Source organism: Aquarana catesbeiana, linkage group LG03 (assembly GCF_042186555.1).
Source record: "Aquarana catesbeiana isolate 2022-GZ linkage group LG03, ASM4218655v1, whole genome shotgun sequence".
NCBI lineage: Eukaryota > Metazoa > Chordata > Amphibia > Anura > Ranidae > Aquarana > Aquarana catesbeiana.
Genome location: NC_133326.1, coordinates 194,660,517 through 194,676,239, shown reverse-complemented (window position 1 = coordinate 194,676,239; position 15,723 = coordinate 194,660,517). Strand labels below are relative to the sequence as shown.

Sequence of the window (15,723 nt, the reverse complement as noted above, 5' to 3'; positions counted from 1 at the left end):
ACAGTGCTTAAAGAGGGGGTCCACCCAAAAAAAAAATATTAAAAGCCAGCAGCTACAAATACTGCAGCTGCTGACTTTTAATACATGGCCACTTACCTGTCCCAGGGTCCAGCGATGTCGGCAGTCGACGCCGATAGATCGCTTGACTCTCGGCAGCTGCCGCCGCCATCCCAGGTGAGGGAATCAGGAAGTGAAGCATTGTGGCTTCACTTCCCGGTTCCCTACTGCGCATGCGCAAGTCGCGCTGCGCGTCGTAACTGGTCCCTGCTATCTCCTGGGACCTGTGTGTTTCCCAGGAGACAGCGCGGAAGGACAGGAAGAGGCATAGACTCCCGTGGGAGTCTATGCCAGAAGTGGGTGCAAATACCTGTCTTAGACAGGTATCTGCACCCCCCTCCCCTCTGAAAGGTGCCAAATGTGACACCGGAGGGGGGGAGGGTTTCCGAAAAGCGGAAGTTCCATTTTTGTGTGGAACTCCGCTTTAAGGACCTGAAAGCTAATAATTTTTTAATTTCTTCGTAGTCCTGATAGATCATACAAAGTTCACAATAGTCTCTTTTTGTTTTTATCAAGATTACAAATATACAATGTACTTTACCTTACTAAAGAAGAATAACAAAATTCCAAATACAATATCCAACAAAATAAGCGCGTCCACACTAATGCTCAGTAATATAAAATATGAAATGTTAAACTGAACCTGTCGGGGACCGATGTGACCAGCAATATGTGGACTGTCACAGAAAATCCAAGAACAGATTCAGTATAAAAATATAATTTATTAAAAGGTAAGTGAATAAACAAAAGTAAACGCACCTCTGATATGGCCAACAATAAAATAAACCAGCAACCAACCACAGTGACACACAACAAATAGCTATCCAAACCAAATGTATATACAGGTGTAAGATACAATTATAAGCGTAAACAAGCCAGGGTCATACACAGGAGATCAAGCAGATAGGGCTGGGAGCAAGACAGGACAGGGAGAGGGTAACAGGAGATAGGGAGAACAGGCGGAAGGGATCAGGCTGCAGGGCAGGGGCCCAGGAACGGATACAGGGTTCCGGATACAAGGTTCAGGTTGCAGGAACACAGGCTAGCAAACACAGGTCAGGGCACAAGGAAACAATACCAAGGCACTATGTGCAAGCATCTGACGGGTATAAATACACTTCCTGCATGGGATGATATTTCTGTGATGTAAAAAATGAGACAAAGATAAGTAATTTCAGAACTTTTTCCACCTTTAATGTGACCTATAAACTGTATAACTCAACTGACAAACAAACAGAAATATTTTAGTAGGAGGGGGGAGTAAAAATAAAAAACTAAAATAATGTGGTTGTATAAGTGTGCACACCCTCTTATAACTGGGGATGTAGCTGTGTTCAGAATTAAGCAATCACATTCAAACTGAACTGGAGAACTGGGTGAAAGTGTTAGGGGAAGAGGAGACCAAAATCAAGCTCTTTGGCATCAATTCAACTCGCCGTGTTCGGAGGAGGGGAATGCTGCATATGACCCCAAGAACACCATCCCCACTGTCAAAAATGGAGGTGGAAACATTATGCTTTGGAGGTGTTTTTCTGCCAAGGGGACAGGACAACTTCACCACATCAAAAGGATGATGGACAGGGCCATGTACCATCAAATCTTAGGTGTAAACCTCCTTCCCTCAGCCAGGGCATTGAAAATGGGTTGTGGATGGGAATTCCAGCATGGCAATGATCCAAAACACACAGCCAAGGCAACAAAGGAGTGGTTCAAGAAGAAGCACATTAACCACTTGCCGCCCGCCATATAGAAGAATGACGGCGGCAAAGTGGTTTCAAAATCCTGACTGGACGTCATATGACGTCCGCAGGATATTGAGCCACTGCGCGCCTCCGGGGGCGCGCATCGCGGCGATCATTGTTGCGGTGTGTCAGTCTGACACCCCGCAGCACCGATCTAAGTAAAGAGTCTCTGACGGAGACTCTTTACCACGTGATCAGCCGTGTCCAATCACGGCTGATCACGGCTGTCAATAGGAAGAGCCGGTTATCGGCTTTTCCTCACTCGCGTCTGACAGACGCAAGTAGAGGAGAGCCGATCGGCTGCTCTCCTGACAGGGGGGTCTGTGCTGATTGTTTATCAGCACAGCCCCCCCTCGGATCCTACCCAGGACCACCAGGGAAGCCGCCCAGGACCACCAGGGAAGCGATCCACACTGGACCACCAGGTATGCCCCTAGACCACCAGGGAAATGCCACTGTGTGCCCAGGCAGCTGCCAGTCAGTGCCCACTTCAATGCCTACCAGTGCCAGTGCCACCAGGGATGCCCATCAGTGCCTCATATCAGTGCCGCGTATCAGTGCCCATCAGTGCCACATATCAGTGCCTATCAGTGCCCAGCAGTGCCGCCTATCAGTGCCACCCATCAGCGCCACCCTATCAGTGCCCAGCAGTGCCGCCTTTCATTGCCCATCAGTGTCGCCTATCAGTGCCACCCATCAGTGCCGCCTATCAGTGCCCATCAGTGCTGCATATGAGTGCCACCCATCAGTGCCGCCTACCAGTGCCCATCAGTGCTGCATATCAGTGCCCATCGTCAGTGCCCGTCAGTGCCCGCTCATTGGTGCCACCTCATCGGTGCCGCTTTATCAGTGCCTGTCAGTGCCGCCTTATCAGTGCCCATCAGTGAAAGAGAAAACTTATTTACAATTTTTTTTAACAGAAACAAAAGCAAAACTTTTATTTTTTTCAAAATTTTCGGTTTTTATTTATTTGTTTACCAAAAAATAAAAACTGCAGAGGTGATCAAATACCACCAAAAGAAAGCTCTATTTGTGGGAACAAAATGATAAAATTTTAGTTTGGGTGCAGTGTTGTATGACCGTGCAATTGTCATTCAAACTGCGACAGCACTGAAAGCTGAAAATTGGTCTGGGCAGGAAGGTGTCTAAGTGCCCTGTATTGAAGTGGTTAAGGTCCTGGAGTGGCCTAGCCAGTCTCCAGACTTTAATCCCATAGAAAATATATGTGGAGGGAGCTGAAGGTTCAAGTTACCAAACATCAGCCCCGAAACCTTTATGACTTGGAGAGGATCTGCAAAGAGGAGTGGGACAAAATCCCCCCTGAGATGTGTGCAAACCTGATGGCCAACTACAAGAAACGTCTGACCTCTGTGATTGCCAACAAGGGTTTTGCCACCAAGTACTAAGACATGTTTTGCGAAGGGGGTTAAATACTTATTTCACTGATTAAAATGCAAATCAATTTATAACTTTTTTGGAATGTGTTTTTCTGGATTTTTTTGTTGTTATTTTGTCTCTCCCTGTTATAATAAACCGACCATTAAATTATAGACTGATCATTTCTTTGTCAGTGGGCAAATGTACAAAATCAAACAGATAAATACAGCACAGGCTATGTGAATAAACAAACACTGTGCAATGACACTAGGATCATATACAGATGATACCTATTATATAGATGCTAGGCATATGTGAGTATCATAAGTTCATAAAATAAAATAAAAATAAAATAAAACACATAAGTGTAAATTGACAAAAACAGTCCCACTAAACAGTGATAATGGCAATCTTTCAGCCTATGATAAACAGTCTATCACCTGAGATGCTGATATGCTGTGATTCATTGGAGGCAAGGGAGATGACTCTGGATCATAGTTCATGAGATGAGTGCTTCTAGATGCAGGATCTCGTAATCACCCATAAAAAATAAAGAAAACACTATGGTGAAGTACTGAGAAGACAGGATATCAATTGCGCATAACAGCGCGACTCACAAGAACAAAGTGGTGAACAGGCATTCAGAGAGACTTACGCGTTCGCCGATGTAAGCGTGCGTTCCACGGGAACAGGAAGCAGCGTCACTGGTTTAGGATGTGAGCCGGATATTACGTCGACGCATTTCGCCCCTCCTCCAGGGCATCATCAAAGACAAAACATCCAGCCCACGGATGGTCTAATATATAGTGTAACGTAAACTCCTCCCTAAAGGAGCAGAAAAAGAGTGACAGCCAATTAGGGCTGATGGGTGTAATCACCCACATTCTCCTGATTCATCATGTCCTGTTAGAACAACAAACTTTATTGGTAAAAAACTACTTGGACACAACATTCAAGTCGTATTATAAAAAATATAAGCATGTGTTAGTAAAAATGTACTTATTAACAAATAGGTCTCATATTGGTATAATTTGCCTGATATGAAATCAAATATAAATAAAATATAAAATTAAAAACGTAATATCAATATAAAAATATTATATAAAATTCAAATGTAAAGAAAAAATTGTAAAGAAAAAATTCAATCCATATGCATATATAAGAAGATCAATCACAACAAAAAGGGGTCATGTCCTAACCCCTTCCTAATACTGACTGAGCTCCAATAAGAAACATATATGTGAAGAATAAAAAATATATAATAAATATACATAATAAACAATATAAAAAAAAAAAATAATAAAATATAAAAATAAAGAATAAAAATAAAAAATAATAACAAATAAATATAAAAATAAAAATGAAAATGAAAGAAAAATGAATGAAAAAAAAAATAAATAAATAAAAGAAAAAAAGAAAAGAAGAAAAAGAGAAAGAGAAAAATAAAAGATATTGGAAATAAAAATAAATAAAGAACATATATGTGGGGAGGTGGCCCGTCAGGGACAGTGCACATGACTGGGCCACTTCCAATTAATATATTCTAGATAAATTCCAGCAAAAATAGCAAAAAACTATATCTATACAAATTCTGCAAGGGACCAAGGAAAACAATGTATAGAAGGCAATTGAGATCTACCCATGTCACCAATTGGATAGAAAACAATTGAGATCTAGCTCGATGTTAAGGCCATTATTTTTTATTTTTTATATTCTTTATTATGTATATTTATTATATATTTTTTATTCTTCACATATATGTTTCTTATTGGAGCTCAGTCAGTATTAGGAAGGGGTTAAGACATGACCCCTTTTTGTTGTGACTGATCTTCTTATATATGCATATGGATTGAATTTTTTCTTTACATTTGAATTATATATATATATATTTTTATAATGATATTACATTTTTAATTTTATATTTTATTTATATTTGATTTCATATCAGGCAAATTATACCAATTTGAGACCTATTTGTTAATATGTACATTTTTACTAACACATGCTTATGTTTTTTATAATACGACTTGAATGTTGTGTCCAAGGCGTTTTTTACCAATAAAGTTTGTTGTTTTAACAGGACATGATGAATCAGGAGAATGTGGGTGATTACACCCATCAGCCCTAATTGGCTGTCACTCTTTTTCTCCTCCTTTAGGGAGGAGTTTACTTTACACTATATATTAGACCATCCATGGGCTGGATGTTTTGTCTTTGCTGACGCCCTGGAGGAGGGGCGAAAATCATCGACGTAATATCCGGCTCACATCCTAAACCAGTGACGCTGCTTCCTGTTCCCGTGGAACGCACGCTTACATCGGCAAACGCGGAAGTCTCTCTGAATGCCTGTTCACCACTTTGTTCTTGTGAGTAGCGCTGTTATGCTGTGCTTCTAGATCCTGCATCTAGAAGCACTCATCTCATGAACTATGATCCAGAGTCATCTCCCTTGCCTCCAATGATTCACAGCATATCAGCATCTCAGGTGATAGACTGTTTATCATAGGCTGAAGGATTGCCATTATCACTGTTTAATGGGACTGTTTTTGTCAATTTACACTTATGTGTTTTATTTTATTTTAATTTTATTTTTTGATCTTATGATACTCACATATGCCTAGCATCTATATAATAGGTATCATCTGTATATGATCCTAGTGTCATTGCACAGTGTTTGTTTATTCACATAGCCAGCACTGTATTTATCTGTTTTATTTATCAAGTATCAGTACTTTTCTACAGCAGCGGCAAATATATACACATATATCTTTTTCACTCTAAGTCAGTCGCTAGCGCTACATATATTGTTCAAATGTACAAAATCAGCAGGGGATCAAAAACTTTTTTCCCCACACTGTAAAAGGTATCAAGTCAGGAGAAGAGTACAAAAGAATTTACAAGGCATTAGATATACCATGGAACACAGTGAAGACAGTCATCATCAAGTGGAGAAAATATGGCACAACAGTGACATTACCAAGAACTGGACGTCCCTCCAAAATTGATGAAAAGACGAGAAGAAAACTGGTCAGGGAGGCTGCCAATAGGCCTACAGCAACATTAAAGGAGCTGCAGGCAAATATGTCAAAAACTGGCTGTGTGGTACATGTGACAACAATCTCCCATATTCTTTATATGTCTGGGCTACGGGTAGAATGGTAAGAGGGAAGCCTTTTTCTACGAAGAAAAACATCCAAGCCTGGCTAAATTTTACAAAAACACAAGATATGTTTGGGGCAAAAACACCACTGCACATCACCAAAGAATACCATATCCACATTGAATCATGGTGGTGGAAGCATCATGCTTGGGGCTGTTTTTCTTCAGCTGGAACAGTGGCCTTAGCCAAGGTAGAGGGATTTATGAACAGTTCCAAATACCAGTCAATATTGGCGCAAAACCTTCAGGCTTCTGCTAGAAAGCTTACCATGAGGAGGAACTTCATCTTTCATCATGACAACGACCCAAAGCATACATCCAAATCAACAAATGAATGGCTTCACCAGAAGAAGCTTAAAGTTTTGGAATGGCCCAGCCAGAGCCCAGACCTGAATCCGATTGAAAAGCTGTAGGGTGATCTGAAGAGGGCTGTGCACAGTAGATGCCCTTGCAATCTGACAGATTTGGAGTGTTTTTGCAGAGTAGGCAAATATTGCTAAGTCAAGATGTGCCATGCTGATAGACTCATACCCAAAAAGACTGAGTGCTGCAATAAAATCAAAAGGTGCTTCAACAAAGTATTAGTTTAAGGGTGTGCACACTTATGCAACCATATTATTTTAGCTTTTTATTTTTACTTCCCTCCACCTAAAAGATTGTTGTTCAACTGAGTTGTACAGTTTATAGGTCACATTAAAGGTGGAAAAGGTTCTGAAATTATTTATCTTTGTCTCATTTTTTACATAGCAGAAACCTGACATTTTAACAGGGGTGTGCAGACTTTTTATATCCACTGTAACACCACCTACAGTACAAAGAGCAAATGGTCAAAGGCACAAGGAAGGGCCTGTGTCCCTCAATGGACTCCAACAAAGAAATTTTACAACAAAACATAAAAATCCTATTTTCTTGAATGGCCAAAATATTTTTAAAACATCAGTGATGTCTAAAAGTATAGCAAAAAAACGGTGGACGACATAGCAGTTCAAGAAACGAACTGTGGACAACAAAGCTCCCTAAAACACTTTGCATGCAAAGCCAGCATCAGCAGAGGCTGAAACCTCCACTTGGTAAAATTATGAGATTGTGTGAAGGTTGGACCAGGTGGCAACCTTATATCAAAGGCCTGATGCCAAAATGCCCAGGAAACACTCACAGACCTAATGGTGTGAGCTTTTAAAAGGAAAAGGGGAGCCTATCCTTAAGTCCTTAGACCTTATGTCATGAATCTGCAATAATGTTTTATGCTCTATCTGCTTAGATCTCAGGTCTGTCTCTCAGCTTTAGAGAGCATGTTTCCACACCTGGCCATTTAAGTATGAGCTCTCAACATGGCTCCATCCCATCCTCTCAACAGGAAACACTATTTAACACCGCGCACTGCAAGCCAGCCTTGTCGAGTAAAGCTATGATTAGGCTTCTGATTTGGCATCCTGCTGCATGTTTATCTCTGACTTCCATGCACCGACCATGGCGTGTCCTTCTGACCATTCCTGTCTGCTAGTGATCCCGACCTTGGCGTGCCTTCCTGACCATCCCTGTCTGCTAGTTGCCCCGACTTTGGCTTGTTCTCCTGACTAGCCTGTGTTTAACCCTGAACTGCTGCTTCTGCTCTGTTCACCAGAGCCAGTCCATGAGCATGAGCCAAGAGGCCGTGGGGGGCTGTGACCTGGGGTCAGCTGCAGCCAAATCCATCCTCACCATCAGAGGCTCTGGTGAAAACCTGCTGGCTCTTAGATTCCATGCCCTGGGGAATTTTACGCTCTAGCTTCCTGTTTTGGTCTGTGTCAATGTTTAAATGGAGCTGCTTTCCTGAACCACCCAGAGCTCCATCCGCAGCACTTAGCCGAAGGGTCCACAACCTTAGAGGTGCGCTCCTAACCCCAGTTGTGTGCATCTGCCACCTGGGCTCAGGTGACCTGACAGTACTGACAGAGAGAAAATCTGAGTTAAAATGGCAAGTCTGCTGCAGACACAGCAGGAGAGGGTGCAGCACACTGCATGCAGAGCAGAAATTATATAAAAAAACCTATGTCCAGGGATTCCATATGACTGCCTAGGGATACTCCCTGTGCTTACAGTAAGACATCCTGTGGCTAAAGTTAGGGAAAACAGTGATAAAGATATGCTCAATGTGCACCTTTGGGCCAAAAAGGGTGGGCAGAAGGATATAAGATTCCAGACTAGGGATGAGCTTCGTGTTCGAGTCGAACCCATGTTCGACTCGAACATCGGCTGTTCGTGTGGCGCGTCACGGCCCATAATTCACTGCGGCATTGCAGTGCATTGCTTGCTGATGATTGGCCAAGCATGCACTATGACCCGCATGCTTGGCCAATCACAGCGCCGCCTTAACAGAGAGCCATAATTGGCCAAAACCAAGGAGGCTTTGGCCAATTATGGCTCAGGGGATTTAGTACACGCCCCACACTATATAAGGCCGCCTGCACGGCGGCCCTGTGCAGTGTGTTCCGGTGTGCTTAGAGAGAGAGAGAGACAGTGTCATTTCATTTGAGTTAGCTAGATTAGGCAGGACAGTCAGTCAGTTAGCTGCACTTAAAGTGTATTGTGTATATATATGCATCCCAGGTGTTGCATATATATATATATATATATATATATATATATATATATATATATATATATATATATATATATACACTGTATTCAGTTTAGCTAGATCCGTTCCTGTTATCTTCTAGACTATTTACATTTAGTGCAGTGCGTCCTGCTCACAGTGTTCAGCTAGATCCGTTCCTGTTATATTCCTACTGACAGGCAGGCTTGTCTTGTTACAGTATTTTGAAGAAAATTACTGGTGTTCTTTTGATCCGATTAGTACCACAGTCAGGCAGCTAGACTATTTACATTTAGTGCAGTGCGTCCTGCTCACAGTGTTCAGCTAGATCCGTTCCTGTTATCTTCTTACTGACAGGCAGGCTTGTCTTGTTACAGTATTTTAAAGAAAATTACTGGTGTTCTTTTGATCCTATTAGTACCACAGTCAGGCAGCTAGACTATTTACAGTTAGTGCAGTGCGTCCTGCCCACAGTGTTCTGCTAAACCTACAAGTAAGTGGGGTGCGTCCTGCTCACAGTGTTCAGCTAAACCTACAAGTTAGTGGGGTGCGTCCACCTCACAGTGTTCAGCTAAACCTACAAGCTAGTGGGGTGCGTCCTGCTCACAGTGTTCAGCTAGATCCGTGTCTGTTATCTTCTTACTAACAGGCAGGCTTGTCTTGTTACAGTAAATACAGCTACCTGAAGAAAATTGCTGGTGTTCTTTTGATCCTATTAGTACCACAGTCAGGCAGCTAGACTATTTACAGTTAGTGCAGTGCGTCCTGCTCACAGTGTTCTGCTAAACCTACAAGTTAGTGGGGTGCGTCCTGCTCACAGTGTTCAGCTAAACCTACAAGTTAGTGGGGTGCGTCCACCTCACAGTGTTCAGCTAAACCTACAAGCTAGTGGGGTGCGTCCTGCTCACAGTGTTCAGCTAGATCCGTTTCTGTTATCTTCTTACTGACAGGCAGGCTTGTCTTGTTACAGTAAATACAGCTACCTGAAGAAAATTGCTGGTGTTCTTTTGATCCTATTAGTACCACAGTCAGGCAGCTAGACTATTTACAGTTAGTGCAGTGCGTCCTGCTCACAGTGTTCTGCTAAACCTACAAGTTAGTGGGGTGCGTCCTGCTCACAGTGTTCAGCTAAACCTACAAGTTAGTGGGGTGCGTCCACCTCACAGTGTTCAGCTAAACCTACAAGCTAGTGGGGTGCGTCCTGCTCACAGTGTTCAGCTAGATCCGTTTCTGTTATCTTCTTACTGACAGGCAGGCTTGTCTTGTTACAGTAAATACAGCTACCTGAAGAAAATTGCTGGTGTTCTTTTGATCCTATTAGTACCACAGTCAGGCAGCTAGACTATTTACAGTTAGTGCAGTGCGTCCTGCTCACAGTGTTCTGCTAAACCTACAAGTTAGTGGGGTGCATCCTGCTCACAGTGTTCAGCTAAACCTACAAGTTAGTGGGGTGCGTCCACCTCACAGTGTTCAGCTAAACCTACAAGCTAGTGGGGTGCGTCCTGCTCACAGTGTTCAGCTAGATCCGTTCCTGTTATCTTCTTACTGACAGGCAGGCTTGTCTTGTTACAGTAAATACAGCTACCTGAAGAAAATTGCTGGTGTTCTTTTGATCCTATTAGTACCACAGTCAGGCAGCTAGACTATTTACAGTTAGTGCAATGCGTCCTGCTCACAGTGTTCTGCTAAACCTACAAGTTAGTGGGGTGCGTCCTGCTCACAGTGTTCAGCTAAACCTACAAGTTAGTGGGGTGCGTCCACCTCACAGTGTTCAGCTAAACCTACAAGCTAGTGGGGTGCGTCCTGCTCACAGTGTTCAGCTAGATCCGTTCCTGTTATCTTCTTACTGACAGGCAGGCTTGTCTTGTTACAGTAAATACAGCTACCTGAAGAAAATTGCTGGTGTTCTTTTGATCCTATTAGTACCACAGTCAGGCAGCTAGACTATTTACAGTTAGTGCAGTGCGTCCTGCTCACAGTGTTCAGCTAAACCTACAAGTTAGTGGGGTGCGTCCACCTCACAGTGTTCAGCTAAACCTACAAGCTAGTGGGGTGCGTCCTGCTCACAGTGTTCAGCTAGATCAGTTTCTGTTATCTTCTTACTGACAGGCAGGCTTGTCTTGTTACAGTAAATACAGCTACCTGAAGAAAATTGCTGGTGTTCTTTTGATCCTATTAGTACCACAGTCAGGCAGCTAGACTATTTACAGTTAGTGCAGTGCGTCCTGCTCACAGTGTTCTGCTAAACCTACAAGTTAGTGGGGTGCGTCCTGCTCACAGTGTTCAGCTAAACCTACAAGTTAGTGGGGTGCGTCCACCTCACAGTGTTCAGCTAAACCTACAAGCTAGTGGGGTGCGTCCACCTCACAGTGTTCAGCTAAACCTACAAGTTAGTGGGGTGCGTCCACCTCACAGTGTTCAGCTAAACCTACAAGTTAGTGGGGTGCGTCCACCTCACAGTGTTCAGCTAAACCTACAAGCTAGTGGGGTGCGTCCTGCTCACAGTGTTCAGCTAGATCAGTTTCTGTTATCTTCTTACTGACAGGCAGGCTTGTCTTGTTACAGTAAATACAGCTACCTGAAGAAAATTGTTGGTGTTCTTTTGATCCTATTAGTACCACAGTCAGGCAGCTAGACTATTTACAGTTAGTGCAGTGCGTCCTGCTCACAGTGTTCTGCTAAACCTACAAGTTAGTGGGGTGCGTCCTGCTCAGTGTTCAGCTAAACCTACAAGTTAGTGGGGTGCGTCCACCTCACAGTGTTCAGCTAAACCTACAAGCTAGTGGGGTGCGTCCTGCTCACAGTGTTCAGCTAGATCCGTTCCTGTTATCTTCTTACTGACAGGCAGGCTTGTCTTGTTACAGTAAAGACAGCTACCTGAAGAAAATTGCTGGTGTTCTTTTGATCCTATTAGTACCACAGTCAGGCAGCTAGACTATTTACAGTTAGTGCAGTGCGTCCTGCTCACAGTGTTCTGCTAAACCTACAAGTTAGTGGGGTGCGCCCTGCTCACAGTGTTCAGCTAAACCTACAAGTTAGTGGGGTGCGTCCACCTCACAGTGTTCAGCTAAAGCTACCTGTAGAAGGTTAGTGGTGTTCTCATACTACAGGCAGGCAGTTGATTTTGCTAGCTGCAGTATCAGTACATATATATATATATATATATATATATATATATATCCCAGCTTAGTGCAGCTACAGGCCATTAGTATGTCTGGAAGGCCAAGAAGGAGAGGCAGACAGTCACAAGCCAATAAGAGAGGGCAAGCAGGCTCTGTGTCTAGTGCTGGTCGTGGAGACGGTGCATCCTCATCAGCACGTGGCCATGGGACTCGCTTGGCCTTTTTTTCGGCAGCTGGCCATGTTGAGCCGCAACATGCGGAAGACTTGGTCGAGTGGATGACCAAGCCGTCCTCATCCTCCTCGTCCTCTCTCACCAATGCCCAGGGTACTTTGTCTGGCAAAGCAGCGGCCTCTTCCCTTGGCTCAATGTCATCAGTGACTCCTTCCCTAGCCCCACCATGTCCTCCTGAGGAGTCCCTCGAACTGTTTGACCACAGTGTTGGGTACATGCTCCAGGAGGATGCCCAGCGTTTGGAAGGCTCTGATGATGATACTGAGCTCGATGAAGGCAGTAACACGAGCACGGACAGAGGGGGTGCCCAAGAAGGACAGCAATCTGGCAGTCATGCTCCCCCTGCTGCAGCATACTGCCAGGTTTGCTCCAGTGATGAGGAGGGAGGGGATGATGAGGTCACTGACTCAACGTGGGTGCCTGATAGGAGAGAGGAGGAGGAGGAGGAGGAGGAGGCGGCACATCACCAACGAGGCAGGATGCCCTCCAGGGGCCAGCCTAAGGGCAGCACATTGACTGCATCACACCCCAAAGCTCCACATGTGCAGGGCGCTGCAGTCTCTGCGCGTTATTCAAAAAGTTCTTTGGTGTGGGCCTTTTTTGAGACGAGTGCATCAGATCGCACCGCTGCTATTTGCAACATATGTCTCAAGCGTATCTCGCGTGGCCAAAACATCTCCCGCTTGGGTACCACATGCTTGACCAGCCATATGTTGACCTGCCATGCAGTTCGTTGGCAAGCGTATCTAAAAGATCCACACCAAAGAACAAAGAGGACCTCTGCTTGCTCCTCATCAGCTGAGATTTCCAACCCCACTAGACCTTCAGTCCTCTCTGAGACCTGCACTGAGAGGAATGAAGGTGTAGAATTAGGTGTGTCACAGCCACGTACTTGTGGGCAATCTGATTTTGGTACACCGACGTCAGATTGTACCAGGCAAATTTCCCTGCCCCAGCTGCTGCACCGCCGAAAGAAGTTTGCTCCCAGCCATCCACATGCCCAACGGGGTTGAATGCTAGCTTGGCAAAATTGCTAGCACTTCAACTGCTGCCTTTTCAGTTGGTAGACTCTGCCCCCTTCCGTGAGTTTGTGGAATGTGCGGTTCCTCAGTGGCAGGTACCCAAACGCCACTTTTTCTCACGGAAGGCAATTCCGGCTCTCTACCAGCATGTGGAAGGCAATGTCCATGCCTCGCTGGACAGGGCGGTCAGCGGTAAGGTGCATATTACCGCTGACTCATGGTCCAGCAGGCATGGACAGGGACGTTACCTAAGTTTCACGGCGCATTGGGTGACTCTGCTGGCAGCTGGGAAGGATGCAGGACAAGGTGCAGTAGTGTTGGAGGTTGTTCCGCCACCACGCCTCCAAAATGCTAATGATTGTGACACACCTCTCTCCTCCACCCCCCTCCTCTTCTTCTTCCTCCATGGCCTCTTCCTCGGAACCAGCGGTGCTCCGTAGTCGTTCAAGGGGCTACGCAAGTACGCAGGCCAAAAGATGCCATGCGGTGCTTGAGCTGGTGTGCTTGGGGGACAGGAGCCACACTGGGGCAGAGGTTCTGTCAGCTCTGCAGGGGCAGGTTCAGAGGTGGTTGACGCCACGCCAACTTAAGGCAGGAATGGTGGTTTGCGACAATGGCACCAACCTCCTCTCTGCCCTCCGACAGGGACAAATGACCCATGTACCCTGTTTGGCTCACGTCCTTAACTTGGTGGTGCAGCGGTTCTTGGGCAGGTACCCGGGCTTACAGGATATCCTGAGGCAGGCCAGGAAAGTCTGTGTGCATTTCCGCCGGTCATATAATGCCAGTGCTCGGCTGACGGACCTCCAAAAGGAGTTTAACCTGCCCAAGAACCGCCTAATCTGTGACATGCCCACCAGGTGGAACTCAACGTTGGCCATGCTACAGCGGCTGCACACGCAGCAGAGGGCCATCAATGAGTACCTGTGCGACTATGGCACCAGGACAGGGTCAGGGGAGCTTGGTTTTTTTTCCCCACGCCAGTGGGCCATGATCAGGGATGCATGCACTGTCCTGTCACCATTTGAGGAGGCCACGAGGATGGTGAGCAGTGACAGTGCATGCATCAGTGACACTGTCCTCCTTGTCCACCTGTTGGAGCACACGCTGCGTGGAATAATGGACAGGGCACTTGAGGCAGAACAGAGGCAGGAAGAGGAGGACTTCCTTAGCTCTCAAGGCCCCCTTTATCCAGACAGTGTTCCTGCGTGCCCGCCGATCACACAGGAAGAGGACGAGGAGGAAGAGGAGGAGGAGGAGGAGGAAGATTGTATCAGTATGGAGGTGGAGCCTGGCACTCAGCATCAGCAGCAGTCTTTAAGGGATCAGTCCCAAGAAACACATGGACTTGTACGTGGCTGGGAGGAGGTGGCTGCGGACCATGTCGTCCTTAGTGACCCAGAGGACTCCGGACCGAATGCCTCAGCAAACCTACGCTGCATGGCCTCCCTGATCCTGCAAAGCCTGCGTAAGGATCCTCGTATTCGTGGTATCAAGGAGAAGGACCAATACTGGCTGGCAACCCTCCTTGATCCACGTTACAAGGGTAAGGTTGCGGACCTTATCTTGCCATCGCAGAGGGAGCAGAGGATGAAACATCTTCGGGAGGCCTTGCAGAAAGGTCTGTGCAACGCGTTCCCAGAGACTGGGAGGTTACAAACTCCTGTTTCTGGACAACGTGTTGCTGAGGCTTCGGTCAGTCAAAGAAGGAGCGGTGGAGAAGGTGGCCGTCTGACCGATGAGTTCAGACAATTTTTTGGTCCGCAGCCCCAAGGTATGATCGGTTCCAGCAACCATCGCCAGCGTCTGTTTTACATGGTGCAGGAATACCTAGGGGCAAGATCAGACTTGGACACCTTTCCCACTGAAAATCCTCTGGGTTACTGGGTCTTGAGGATGGATCACTGGCCAGAGCTTGCACAGTATGCAATTGAGCTACTGGCCTGTCCTGCATCCAGCGTTCTTTCAGAACGCACATTCAGTGCTGCTGGAGGCGTGGTAACCGATCACAGGGTGCGTCTGTCCACTGACTCGGTCGATCGACTGACCTTCATAAAAATGAATGAGTCTTGGATCACCACCAGCTACCAAGCACCTGATGCTGATGTAACCGAATAATTTTTTTTGAAATCTCAGATCCCTTCAAAGACTGCCTATGCTGATGCTGAGTGACTATCCCTGAGTAATTATCCTCTTCCTCCTCAATCATCACGCTGATAGCTTGTAAGAACATTTTTGGTTCTGGGTGCCACCACCAGTGCCTAAGGCACAATTTTTCAGCCCCTGTTTAACAGGGGCGTGTAATTACGATTTTTGATGTAATACTTTGCAGCAGGGCTCGTTCCTGCATTCCAACTAGAGTGTCTGTGAGGGGTTGCAGTGTTGTGGCACCAGCACCAGTGCCTAAGGCCCAATTTTTCAGCCCTTGTTTAA

At 45.5% G+C, this 15,723-nt stretch overlaps 1 protein-coding gene across 1 annotated transcript in view; it reads right to left on the bottom strand.

Annotated features, from left to right (window-relative positions):
• The window catches only part of SLC2A13 (solute carrier family 2 member 13), a 387,337-nt gene that overhangs the window by 146,128 nt on the left and 225,486 nt on the right, over positions 1-15,723 (bottom strand). The gene's annotated exons all lie outside the window — the stretch shown is intronic.